This window comes from Ovis aries, chromosome 14 (genome assembly GCF_016772045.2).
Source record: "Ovis aries strain OAR_USU_Benz2616 breed Rambouillet chromosome 14, ARS-UI_Ramb_v3.0, whole genome shotgun sequence".
Taxonomy (NCBI): Eukaryota; Metazoa; Chordata; class Mammalia; order Artiodactyla; family Bovidae; genus Ovis; species Ovis aries.
The window spans coordinates 49,343,999-49,358,642 of record NC_056067.1 but is presented as its reverse complement, the minus strand read 5'-3'; positions in this window follow the sequence as shown (position 1 = coordinate 49,358,642).

Here is a 14,644-nt window from a genome sequence, read left to right as displayed (position 1 = left end):
ATATATATAATCTTCTAATAAGTGTCGTATTAATATTTTAAATAATTAGGTTTGGAATAGCACAGCTTTGAGCTGGCTTCATGTTCCACCAATTGCATTTTCCATAACAGGTCAAAGTGTCATTTGACATGGCAGCACGTTTTTAAGTTTCTCTATTAGTTTACTGGGTTCCTTGATAACAATCTATAAAGTCATATATTTAAAAATATATACTATATAGATGACATGTTTAATCCTTTATAGCTCTTTAAAATGAGGAGGCTGGTCTCAAGAAACCCAACCCCACATATTCATTTGATAAATCAGAAAATTGAGTCACTTACCCAAGGTCACACATCTGACTAGTGGAGGAGCTGGGATTCAACTCCAGCTTCTGGTTGACCTCAAGGCCAGTCATTGAACCACCAAGCTGTGAGGGGAGAAGCCTAGGATCTGGCCTCAAGGGTTTACATTACATCCCGTCAACCAGCTGGATCCTGGACTAGGGAACCCGTGACAGATGGTCTGCCTGGGCACCAAAGAGGGCTCCTAGGGAGCAAGCAAAGGACTCTGCTTGGAAGGAGCTGTGCTTCAATCCAAGCCTCTGCAGATGCTATTTCTTCTGCCTACAATACCTTTCCTGACACTGCACCTTCTCCAAGAAGAATGCTGGACCAATACTCATTCTTTTTAAAAACTTTTTTTGTATTGCAGTTTGCTTTATTTTGGGGCTCCCCTGGTGGCTCAGACAGTGAAGAATCTGCCTGTAATACAGGAAACCTGGGTTCAATCCTTGGGTCTGGAAGACTTCCTGGAGGAGGGAATGGCCACCCACTCCAGTATCCTTTTCTGGGAAATCCCACGGACAGAGGAGCCTGGCAGGCTACAGTCCATGAGGTCACACAGAGTCGGACGTGACTGAGTGACTAACACTTGCTTTATTTTCCCCTAATAATAGAATGCCCTGGATATGCCATTTCATATCGGTGAGTCAGATAAAGATCCGTGTCAGCCCTCCGTTAACAGTTCACAGGACGCTACTCATTCTTCAGGCCTCAGTTCAAAGATCTCTTTGTAGAGGTGAAGCCTCTTCCAAGGTCCCGCCCCCATCCAATCCTTTCAAAACTCTGTCACCCTTCAGGCCAAGTCTGGAGCGCTCAGTCTCCAGTTGGGTCCTCCAGGGCCCTGAGCGTCTCCCATCCTGGCCCTAACTCCTGTTTCTCCCAGACCAGGCCCGACCCACCCTGCGCTGTCACTATCTGATCTCCCAGTGGACTATGGGTGAGGGATGGGTCTGGGGTAGTCTTGGTCATTTTGATGTCCGGGCACAAGGCCAGGCCCAGAAGAGGTCGTTTCAGCAATTCACCTCTACAAACCACGGGCGAGTGAGAGAGGCAGAAAGAGCCCAGGACTCGGAGGTGATGCGAATCACTGGTATGATGGGGAAACAGGCCACGCAGCACACAGATAATCAAGGACAGAGTCAAGACCGTCGTCTTCTATGCCAGAGGCTGACCTTTACAGAAAACCATTCTTCCCTGTGCCCAAAGCAGTCTTTCTCAGACGCCCTCCGCCCGCGCGCTCGCGCGCGCGCGCACACACACACACACACACACACACACACACGAAGCCCCCCTCCCCACAATCCCCGTTGAAGCAGATGTGGAGTTCCGCGGACCCGTTATCTCCCAAAGACCTCCCACGGCCTCCTCTTTGCCAGTTTCCCCATCTTCCCTCCCACGCCCAAAGAAGACTCTCAGAATAGACCCAGGGACGCGGAGTTAGCGCCACCGCCCTGCCCAGTGACCTCGTCCCACCTGACACCACGTGATCCACCCCCCCCACGCCCCGCCCGCATCGAGGTCATCTTCGGGGAGACGTGCAGCTCAGGATGCTTGAGCGCCCCCCTCCCCGCCTCTTTGGAAAGCTCCGCCCCCCCAGACCCAAACCCCCGCCCCCCACTCCCACCCCGGCGCCCCCTCTCCAGGAACAGTAGGCGGTGGCCAGGGCTATTTTGGGAAATTCCACACCAGACTGCGCTTAGCGCTCCGCCCCCTTCCCGGAGCGCCTCCGAAAGCCGCTCGCTGCGCCGCGGGCTCCTGCGCAGGACTGAGAGCGGCCCCCCGCTCCGCTAAAGATCAGCGGCTCCCGGGGGCTGCTTCCGCCACCCTACGAAGGGGACGCGCCGCCCTTCGGAAACCTTTCCCCGGACAAACAACCCCCATCTCCCCGCTCCGCCCTGAATGCGCGGTTCCTATCTCCGGCTCCTGCGAGGCCAAGGCGATCCCAGAGCGCAGTAGAACAGCGCCCCCGTGTGGCCTTATCCTGCGGAACTCGCGGAAGGGCCGGATTAGTGGAGAGACCCGCCCAACCCGTGCTAAGGTTTTAGTAGGAAAAGTGTTTAAGGAAACAGCAAAAAAAAAAAAAACAAAAAAACACCTAGTGTCACGGTCACGAACAACATGATCCTTTAGGAAGTCCTCTCTGACTTCTCATCTGAATCTCCTGCAGCCACTTAGGCTTCCCCCATCCCTGCCCTGACCCCTGTGCCTGTATCTCCCCTGTCCCGGCCCTGAGCTCTGGGTAGTCTTAGTCACCACCGTGTCCCCAGCATCGTCCAGGGCAGTACAGTGAAAGGCTCAGACGACCTGCGGGGCACCTCCTAGGGAGCATTCATTTGCTTCCTCACCCGGACGGTGCTTAGTTTTGGTGACGTGTAATCTACAGATCATAAAATCCACCTGTTTTAAGTGATGTGCTGTTACTGAGTGATGATTGTTTACAGTTATACAGCCATCCCCACAATCCAATTTTAGAACGTTTCTGTCAGCCAAAGAAGATCTCTCCTGTCGTGCCCTCTTTCAGTCCATTCCCATTCCCGTTCCCAGCCTCAGCCCCAGGCAACCACTGATTACTTCCCACTACTTTGTATTCTTCTCTTTATTTTACAAGCATTTTCGGAATGCTTGCTTCTGTTAGGTATTGAGTGTCGAGAATACTTAATGACACACACAGGTCCTGCCCTCAGGGGCCTCAGAGTCCGATTGGGTCCCACGGCTAATGGGAAAATAGGCCTGGTCCCTCACTCCTTTGGAGAAGGCAATGGCACCGCACTCCAGTACTCTTGCCTGGAAAATCCCATGGACGGAGGAGCCTGGTAGGCTGCAGTCCATGGGGTCGTGGAGAGTTGGACACGACTCAGTGACTTCACTTTGACTTTTCACTTTCATGCATTGGAGAAGGAAATGGCAACCCACTCCAGTATTCTTGCCTAGAGAATCCCAGGGATGGGGGAGCCTGGTGGGCTGCGGCCTATGGGTCGCACAGAGTTGGACACGACTGAAGCGACTTAGCAGCAGCAGCAGCAGCAGCAGCAGCAGCAGCAGCAGCAGCCTCATTCCTTCCTTCAAAAATATGTATTGAACACCTGTGCCAGCTACTGTTCTAGACCCTGGAGATATAGCACTAGGGTTAAGGAGAGGAAAAAAACCTTGTTTTGCTGGAGCTGATATTCTAATGAGAGGATTTAAAAAATAAGTATATATGTGATATAATGGCTGGTGATGAAAAGTATTGTGAAGACAATAAACCGGGGGAGGAGGTAGCGATTTTTTTTTTTTTTTTTGACCCACCACAAGGCTTGTGGGATGGAACCTGGGTCCCATGTAGTGGAAGTGCAGAGTCCTAAACTCTGGACTGATTGCCAGGGAATTTCCAGTGTTCAGTTTTACTTATTTATTGGTCCCTCTGCATGACACATGGGATCTAGCTCCTCCACCAGGGATTGAACCGGAACCCCCTGCATTGGAAGCACGGAGTCTTAACCACTGGAGCACCAGAAAAGTCTCCCCAGGGGTGCAGTTTTAGAATGGTCAGGGAGCAGCTCTCTAAGAAGAAAACATTTGATCAGGGACCTGACTGAAATGAAGGAGTCAAGCCTGTATCTGAGGGAACAATGTATAAACACTCCACCAACACTGTTTATATGCAAGAGACCCCCTGCAAGTCACAGATAACTGGATGAAAGGGATAGCAATCCATCCAAAGGGGCACTTGGGACATTTGGGGCTGAATTGTCCTGTACACTGAAGTCCATTTGGCATACCTAACAACCCCAGGTTTATAAATGCCTTTAGAACAGGTCTCAAAGTTTGGTCCAGGATACCCTGGGAGTTCCCCAGATCTTTTGTCCACAAAGTTAACATTATTTTCGTAATAATACCAGGATGTTTTTTGGCCGGCCCACTCTCGTTTTCTCTTGAATGTACAGTAGAGTTTTTCAGAAGCTCTGGGACATGTGATGATGTCATTGCTCTGCCAGCTGATGGAATATGTGCTTGTGGATTCCTGTATATTCAAAGTATCAGTTCTAAGTTTTAATACAGTGACTTGACACTCACAACAGTAAATATCAATAGTTATAACTTTTTTGGCAGAGCCGTGTGGCATGTGGGATCTTGGATTTCTGACCAGGGATCAAACTCTCGCCCCCTGCATTGGAAGCACAGAGTCTTAACCACTGGACTGTCAGAGACATCCTAGCCCATATAAATAAAAGCTCTTTGGGGTCCTCATCACTTTTAAGAGTGTAAAAGGGGCTTTGACAAAAATTCCAGAACAGGGAAGCATGGGAGGAAGGAACGGTTAGGGAGTTTGGGATGGACATGTATACGCTGCTTTGTTTAAAATGGATAACCAATAAAGGTTTATTGTATAGCACATGGAACTCTGCTCAATGTTACATGGTTGCCTGGATGGGAGGGGAGTTTGCGGGAGAATGGATACATGTATTAGTATGGCTGTCTCTTCTTTGTTCACCTGAAACCATCACAACATTATTAATTGGCTATCAGTTCAGTTCAGTTCAGTCGCTCAGTCATGTCCGACTCTTTGTGACCCCGTGAATCGCAGCATGCCAGGCCTCCCTGTCCATCACCATCTCCCGGATTTCACTCAGACTCACGTTCATCAAGTCCGTGATGCCAACCAGCCAACTCATCCCTGGTCGTCTCCTTCTCCTCCTGCCCCCAATCCCTCCCAGCATCAGAGTCTTTTCCAATGAGTCAACTCTTCACGTGAGGTGGCCAAAGTACTGGAGCTTCAGCTTCAGCATCATTAATTGGCTATAGCCTAATAAAAAATAAAAAGTTTAAAGTTTGAAAAAAATTAAAAGATAGAAAGTGAAAAAACTAAAATAGATAACCAACAAGGACTACTGTAAAGCACATGGAATTCTTCTCAGTGTTACATGACAGCCTGGATGGGAGGGGGTTTGGGGGAGAATGGATACATGTATGTGTATGGCTGAGTCCCTTCTCTTTTCACCTGAAACTCACAACATTGTTAATTGGCTATGCATGCATGCATACTAAGTCGCTTCAGTTCAGTTCAGTTCAGTCGCTCAGTTGTGTCTGACTCTTTGTGACCCCATGAACCTCAGCACACCAGGCTTCCCGGTCGATCACCAACTCCCGGAGTTTACCCAAACTTATGTCCGTTGAATCAGTGATGCCATCCAACCATCTCATCCTCTGTCATCCCCTTCTCCTCCTTTCCTCAATCTTTCCCAGCATCAGGGTCTTTTCCAATGAGTCAGCTCTTCACATCAGGTGGCCAAAGTATTGGAGTTTCAGCTTCAACATCAGTCTTTTCAATGAACACCCAGGACTGATTTCCGATAGGATGGACTGGCTGGATCTCCTTGCAGTCCAAGGGACTCTCAAGAGTCTTCTCCAACACCACAGTTCAAAAGCATCAATTCTTCGGTGCTCAGCCTTCTTCACAGTCCAACTCTCACATCCGTACATGACCACAGGAAAAACCATAGCTTTGACTAGACAGACAAAGTAATGTCTCTGCTTTTTAATATGCTATCTAGGTTGGTCATAACTTTCCTTCCAAGGAGTAAGTGTCCTTTAATTTCAAGGCTGCAGTCACCATTTGCAGTGATTTTGGAACCCCCAAAAATACAGTCAGTCATTATTTCCATTGTTTCCCCATCTATTTGCCATGAAGTGATGGGGCCTGATGCCATGATCTTAGTTTTCTGAATGTTAAGCTTTAAGCCAACTTTTTCACTCTCCTCTTTCACTTTCATCAAGAGGCTTTTTAGTTCCTCTTCTCTTTCTGCCATAAGGGTGGTGTCATCTGCATATCTGAGGTTATTGATATTTCTCCCAGCAATCTTGATTCCAGCTTGTGCTTCTTCCAGTCCAGCGTTTCTCATGATGTACTCTGCATATAAGTTAAATAAGAAGGGTGACAATATACAGCCATGATGTACTCATTTGGAACCAGCCTTTTGGAATACAGCCATCAGTTGTTGAAAGCCACCTCGAGTCTCTGCCCTTAGGCTTCTGGCAGAGGATGCTAAATTGAACTTTTCCCAGGACCTCCAGAATTGGTACTAGGTCCAAAGATGGGGACAAAAGCAGCCAACTACCCCACTGCCTCAGTTCAAGATCCCCACAATAGGAACCAGCCACCTACCTTGAAAACTTGACACAAGGCTAGCCTAATCTCCCCCAGAAAATGATGGGAAAAGGAAAGTTAGTGTCATCTTCTTTGGAGGGAAATGAAAGGGTAGAGTACTCAGGAGAAGCTGGAACTTCCCTCACCCATGAAATCTGAATCTGGTTTCAGCTGAAGTTTTCTTCCCCTCAAATACTTGTTAGGAAGAACGAAGTCTATGGAAGAGTTGAGAGAAACGGTGCAATGAACGCCAGCATACCCTCTGCCTTAGCAGGCACGCTTGTTAAGCTGATTCAGTTAGTCTGACTCCTGGGGCCCCGATGGACTGTGGCCGGCCAGGCTCCTCTGTCTGCGGGATTCTCCAGGCAAGAGTACTGGAGTGGGTTGCCATTTCCTTCTCCAGGGATCTTCCCAACCCAGGGATGGAACTACTGTCTCCTGCATCAGCAGGCAGGTTCTTTACCACTAGCGCCACCTGGGAAGCCAAAGAATAAGCAGTTGTTAATGAGATGGCTGGATGGCATCACGGACTTGATGGACGTGAGTCTGAGTGAACTCCGGGAGTTGGTGATGGACAGGGAGGCCTGGCGTCCTGCAATTCATGGGGTCGCAAAGAGTCAGACACGACTGAGCGACTGAACTGAACTGAACATTTCATGCTGTTTCCCTTCTTTCTCTGTATAGCCACATGTGCTCACACATATATGAACATTTGCTGAACCATACCGAGGCTTGGCTGCTAAATACTTCAGCCTGTATCCTCTAAGATGAGGCCATTCTCTTACAGAGTGAAAGTAAAAGTTGATAGAACCATTATACTATTATCACACCCAAAAAATGGGAGCAATCATTTCAGAAAATAATCTAGTGTTCAAGACTGTGTTTTAAAATGAGTGAAAATGAGAGAAACAGGGACCTCCCTGGTGGTCCAGTGGTTAAGAATCTGCCTTCCAATGGAGAGGACATGGGTTTGATCCCTGGTTGGTGAACTAAGATCCCACATGACCCAGGGTAACTTAACCCAGGGGCCACAACTAGAGAGTCTGAGCCCTGAAACTCTTGAAGCCCACACTCTCACAACAAGGGAAGCCCACACACCGAACTAGAGAAACCCTGCACGCTGCAATGAAGAAGCCACACGCCACAGCAAGGACCCAGCCCAGCCACAAACAGAAAATATGGGAAACATTAGAGAATCTGGTGACATTGTCATTAAGGTTCCCTACAGACTGGTTCCCAGTGGAAAAGGAGTCCATCAAGGCTGTATATTGTCACCCTGCTTATTTAACCTCTATGCAGAATACATCATGAGAAACACTGGACTGGAAGAAACACAAGCTGGAATCAAGATTGCCAGGAGAAATATCAATAACCTCAGATATGAAGATGACACCACCCTTATGGCAGAAAGAGAAGAGGAACTAAAAAGCCTCTTGATGAAAGTGAAAGAGGAGAGTGAAAACAAAGATCATGGCATCTGGTCCCATCACTTCATGGGAAATAGATGGGGAAACAGTGGAAACAGTGTCAGACTTTATTTTTGGGGGCTCCAAAATCACCGCAGATGGTGATTACAGCCATGAAATTAAAAGATGCTTACTCCTTGGAAGAAAAGTTATGACCAACCTAGATAGCATATTCAAAAGCAGAGACATTACTTTGCCAACAAAGGTCCGTCTAGTCAAGGCTGTGGTTTTTCCTGCGGTCATGTATCGATGTGAGAGTTGGACTGTGAAGAAGGCTGAGCACCAAAGAATTGATGCTTTTGAACTGTGGTGTTGGAGAAGACTCTTGAGAGTCCCTTGGACTGCAAGGAGATCAGCTCTGGGATTTCTTTGGAAGGAATGATGCTAAAGCTGAAACTCCAGTACTTTGGCCACCTCATGCGAAGAGTTGACTCATTGGAAAAGACTCTGATGCTGGGAGGGATTGGGGGCAGGAGGAGAAGAGGACAACAGAGGATGAGATGGCTGGATGGCATCACTGACTCGATGGACGTGAGTCTGAGTGAACTCCGGGAGTTGGTGATGGACAGGGAGGCCTGGCGTGCTGCGATTCATGGGGTTGCAAAGAGTCAGACATGACTGAGCGATTGAACTGAACTGAATAGCCTTTGTGCTAGTCACTAAGTCATTCCGACTCTTTGTGACCTCATGTTCTGTAGCCCACCAGGCTCCTCTGTCCATGGAACTCTCCCAGGCAAGAATACTGGAGTGGGTTGCCATTTTTCTCCTCCAGGAGATGTTCCCAATCCAAGGATTGACCCAGGTCTCCTGTATTACAGGCAAATTCTTTACCATCTGAGCCACCTATAGCCTTTATCTGGCAGTAAAAAGTAAATTAACAGAGCAAAGGTGGAGGCAGTCACTAGAAAACAAAAGGAAATGATAGTGTTTTTGATGCCGAGGAATTGAGATTTCTCGATTAACTACTTCCATCTAGAATTGGGATTGGGAGAATGTGACCCACATTGGGTTAGTACTAAAAGAAGCCAGACTGTAATTTCCAAAGAGGGCTGCAATGACGTTTCCCACACCACAGATTTTTCTAGAACCTCGACACTCCTCCCATTGAGAAGTGGGGTTTGCCTGCCCTCTGTTTGAACCTGAGCAGGCTTGTGAGTTGCTTGTAACCAGCAGCACATGCTAGAAGTGATGCCGCTTGATCCCCAAGGCTAGATCAGAAGAACTGAGGCTGTTTCTGCCTCCTGGGGGAGACACTGGCACTGAGGACCAGAGCTGCCATGCAGGAAGTCTGACTGCTGGAGGCCATTCATGATTTGAGGAAGCCCAAACCAGCCCACGGGGAGAGACCACTTGACTACAATGAAAGAGAGAGCTGCCCACCTACCTCAGGCTTTGTCACTGTCCCAGCTTCAGCCACCAACTAATTACATCCATATGGGATCCCAAGGCCGAACTGCCCGGCTGGACCCTCCCCAAAAATCTGATCACAGACATGGTGAGAGATAAAAGGCTGATTGTTGCTTTAAGCCAACCATGTTTTGGAGACACTTGTTACCCAGCAATAGTAACAAGAAAGAGGGTGGAGTACAAAAATAAACTTGCAGAGAATGGCAGCCTGGAGCGCTGAAAATAGTCGCCTAATGACAGTAACAGCAGCTAGCATTTAAGCGCTTTCTATGAGCACCATTCTAAGTGCTCAGCATTAACGAACTCACTTAATCCTCACAGCAATCCTAGGAGGTGAGTGTCATTATTATCTCTGTTTTACCGGAAACTGGGCAGAGAGGACAGTAGGGAATCGGATAAAAATGGAATTTGAACCTCGGTTGTGGCTTCAAATAAAGGGTGTTACCATTGCGGAACAGGTGACTTGGCTCTGCCAATCTGGGCATTTGGGTCCACCCCAGACCACAGTGATTGGCTCTGGCACAGCATGTGACCTCAGCTGGCCAATCAGAGTCAGTCTTATTACTTGGGGGGGAACGTGAGATAAAGGTGCGTCCCTTCAGGTGGGGAATATGAATGAGAGTCCCGGTGGCCCAAAGGCTGCTCGTGGCTCTCTTGGGAGATGCCCCTGGAAAAGGTGGGGTAGAGGAGTGAAAAGATATAGGGTCCTTGGTGACACTGCTGAACAGATATGTCAATTTTATCTCAAGCCAGGCAAGTGTGGAATTTCCAGTTACAAATTTCCTGTACTCTTTAAGCCATCTGAGTCAGCTTTTCTGTTCTAGTATCCAAGATTAATCAGAATATTTAACAACCAGTAATTTGGGCACTGAGCGATCAGAATGCTTCAATGTTGTGCCTCATAGTAAGGCTTCCCCTCCCCGCCCCCCCTGCATTGTGGGAGGTTGGGAAGTGGGGAAAGTTGGAGTGGTCATAGTAAGGGAAACATGCAGGTCTTGAGGCAGCACGATTTACCAACCAATACAGAAATAATCTAGTATTAGTCAACAGAGCAGGATAGCTCGTCCAAGCTGTGAAAATTGATAAACAGAAGCCTCACTTAAAATGAAGGACTTCCCTGGTGGTGCAATGGATGAGATCCACCAGCCAATGCAAGGAGACAGGGTTCCTTCCCTGGTCTGAGAAGCTGCCACATGCTGCAAAGCAGCTAAGCCCCGTGAGCCACAACCACTGAAGCCTGAGAGACTGTTTCTAAGGAAGAGTAGCCCTCCACTTGCCACAACTACAGAAAGCCTGGGAAAAAGCAACAAAGATCCTGTGCTGCCAAAAATAAAATTTATTAATTAAAAACATGAAGTGGAGAAGCCAGAAGGGGGAGCTGTTATGCTCAGCCTCTCTGGGGCAATTATAGACTGAACAGGAAGAGATGTAACTTTCTATTTCCAACCGGAAGAAGGTTACTGCTTTACCACCCAGTAGGAGGAAGGAAGAGTTTCTTCTTGCCTGGCAACTCCATGGCCAATGAGAGAAAGTTACAACTCAGCCAACGAAAAGCCACTAAACTTCAAGCTCCCAAGTTTCCTCCAATGGACTTTCTCCAAGAGCTCCGCCCAACCCTCCCCTCTATAAAAGAATGTTCTTTGTTCTCGCCACTTGCCTGTGCTTTGCTGTAGAATGCATATCCCAAGTTGTAATGTCTGTTGTTCCCAAGTAAACCCAATTTTGCTGGTAAAATACCTGGCTTATTGTTTCAGACCAACAAAACTGAATATTAGCTTTACTTGCTGGCTGACACAACCCTCTTCTGACATGAGCTGGTGTGAATGGATTTCTGTTTCCTGCAACTGGGGGAAAAAAAAATACATCCTCTTATGAACTCGAGTCATGAATCAAACCTTTAGGAAATAACAAATAGCAGTGAAATCTCACTTTAGCCATATGAGGTCATTTCAGCTTCGGGTCAGGCAGAAACACTATGGAGATTTTGCCAAGGGATCCGCACCCTTTGGCCCAGCAATTCCACCTCTGGGACACACAAGGCTGTGCATCGAGGCATTATTTATAATGGGAGGAAATTGGAAACAGCTTCAATGTCTGGCAACACTGCCCCGTTGAGTAAACACCATACAAACATTAGAGATTGTGTTTACACAAAGATGTTTTAACAAGAGAACAGCTTACGTTTTAAGAAGGGAAAAAGCAGGACTGTATAAACAATTTGCTCACACAGTTATGTAAAACACACACACACACCACTTTTAAAGCCTGAATAAAATAGAAAACGCTGAAAGGAAATACATCAAATTCTTAATTACAATAGTGATGTGGGATTGGGGAAGTAGTGTCTTTTTCTGATTTTCTCTATTTTCCAAATTGTGCTTAACCAACAGTGAACTCTTCTTTTTAATTTTATTTTCAAAAAGTTTAACTTAGGTTGTGAACATTTCCAAACAGATACCAAAAGCTGAGAGACAATAAAGCCACATAGGCCCATCAACTAACTTCAAAAAATATCAACATTTTGCCATTTCATCTTCTTTCCCCTCTAGTTGGGACCATTAAAAAAAAAAAAAGTGATGGACATGCTCATTCTTAAATACCACAATGAACTTCAAAATAAAGAAGAGGTGCATATTTTTATATAACTCCAATGCCTTATCAGAGCTAACAAAATTTGAAATATTACCTCTTGTGTGTGCTAAGTCACTTCAGCCCTGTCCGCCTCTTTGTGACCCTATGGACTGTAGCCCTCCAGGTTTCTCTGTCTATAGGATTCTCCAGGCAAGAATACTGGAATAAGTTGCCATGCCCTCCTCTAGGGGAGCTTCCTGACCCAGGGATCAAACCTGCTTCTCCTGCGACTTCTGCATCACGGGTGAATTCTTTACCACGGAGGCAACGGAGAAGGGCCTGTCATCTCCTAATTGTTTCTTATTCAAGTTTTTCCCCCCGCTGTTCCCAAAACATCGTTTTACAGTTGTTCTGTTTGAACTGGGATCCAGACAAAGTACATTTATTTTTTAAAGTATTCTTGTTTACAAACAGTAGAAGTCATCAATGGCTGGATATCTGCATGTATTCCGTTTTGACAAATGCCTAGAATTGTATAACCACCACCGCAAGCAGGATTCATGGCAGTTCTGTCACTCCAAAAATTCCCTCAGGCTTTGTAATCAAACATGTTTGCTTTTTATTTTATTTTATTTTTTCTAATGGAGAAAAAGCAGTAATTGGAGGTGGTCGAAACCCTGAAGTTAAGATTTCAAAGCACAGGGTTAAGTAGGAGACCAGAGCTCCAGTCCTGCTCTATGGCTTGGGGTCTTCCTCTCTTGGAGCCTCAGTTTTTTCATCTGTAAGATGGGTGCAGTGAGGACCCACGTTGTAAGGAAGGGCGCCCTTCCTTACAATTATAAGGAAGCGCTCAAGGATGGCAGCGGTTAGCCTGACCTGCCCTTCCTTCTTTATTCACAGCCCCGCAGGTTGAGCCGTCTCCTGGCGGGGGGGACCGGGTCTGCCCAGAGCGGCCATGCCCTCCTTTTACCCTCTCCTCCCTTGCAACCAGCATGACTTTGCGTTCTGTGGTTTCTACTTTCAATGGGACTGGAATTCACCGCCTCCTCCAGCCCAGAGTCCCCAAGGCCTGTCCCACCTGGGGTCCCTGCCTGACCTCCTGTCTTCCCTTAAGTCACTGGGCCCCCTCAGCACCCCACCCCCAGCCCCCAGCTTCCTAAATGTCACCACACCCTGTGGCATGCCGCCTGGCTATCAGAGAGACCGGCCCAACACTTCCATTCACTATACAAGATAATTTCCCATAATAATCAGGACATGAAATGAATAATATTAATGGCCAGAAAAGAAATATGAAGGCTGAACTATTCTTGAACCTCATCTACATAAAATACTGCCAGTAAAAAAGAATTTAAAAATAAATTTTACAATACAAAAAAGAAAATAAAAAGCCCTGTTATTTATTCAAAGTTTACTGAAAGATTTAGAGTTGGAACATGGTTCCTTTGGTTACAGTCTGATGTAATAAAAGTTTATGTAAATAGTTGTGAGTTTTTTTCTTCTTGAGAGATTGTGAAGGAGGAAGGGAGACAGAGAAAGAGTCACGGAAAGAGATCGAGAGAGAGTGTGCAAGCAAGTAGGTTGCATTTCCAGTGACTACTTAGCAGGAAGGGTCAGTGCTGAGTCCCACCTCCCAGACACTGGCCCTGAGCACTTGGGGGCCTCCCTGCAAAGTGTCCCCCCACCATACTCAGGGCAAGGGCATCTCAGGAGCATTAACTTCCCGCTGCCTGGATGGAACCCAGAAATCCCATCCCTCTTCCCTTCCCCCACCCCCAAGACCTCCCGGACACACTCCCTCACCGCTAGCTGCCAGCGTGGGAAGATGTGCTTAGTAAACTGGGGAAAGTAACGGGCGGAGGGGCTGGTGTGTGGCTATAAAAACATATTGTGTAGGGAGAGCAGGGCCCTGGAAGTGTCTTGCTTCTTAAGCTGGGTGGTGGGAACATGGAGGCTTCTTTGCATTTTGCGTTCTTTCGTTTCTTGAAGTTGTTTATTGAAGTCATCACACATGCAAAGCAGGACAGACCATCAGTGTTCAGTGGAGTGAATTTTCACCAACTGATCACACCTCTGTCACCAGCTCTCCAACCAGAGTAGGCTCCTTTCAGCCCATCTGCCCTTCCATCAGAGTCGCCCTCATTCTGACTTCACGACATGGACTGGTTTTTCCTGTGTTGAAGTTGATGTAAATGGAATCAGAAAGTACATTATCTCAAATGTCTGCCTTTTCCCACTCAACACAATGTGGGACTCATTCTTGTAATCATGTGTAGTTATAGGTTATTCTGGTGGATCCTGCTGTGTGGCTGTACCCAGTTTATTTATCTGGTCTCTGTTGGTGAGGGAGTGAGCCAAGCGGAAAGAGTCCTCGAGGCAGAAGGAACGGCCAGTGCAAAGGTCCTGAGGCGAGAACACATCTGGTTTCTTAGAGACAGAAACAAGGAGATGCATGTGCCTGGAGAGGAATAAGCAGGGAGGGGAAGGAAGTGTGGAATGAAACCAGAAGCAGATGGTGCGGCATCCTATGGGCTGCAGCCGGGGCCCCAGGTTTTACGAGTGAGATGGAGCAGGGGAGGGACTGGATCTGACTTGGGTGTTTAGAGTCCTTCTAGCTCAGAGGTCCCCAACCTTTCTGGCACCAGGGACCGGTTTCATGGAAGACGATTTTTTCCACGGATGGAGTGGGGATGGTTTCGGGATGATTCAAGTGCATTGCATTTATTGTGCACTTTATTTCTATTATTATT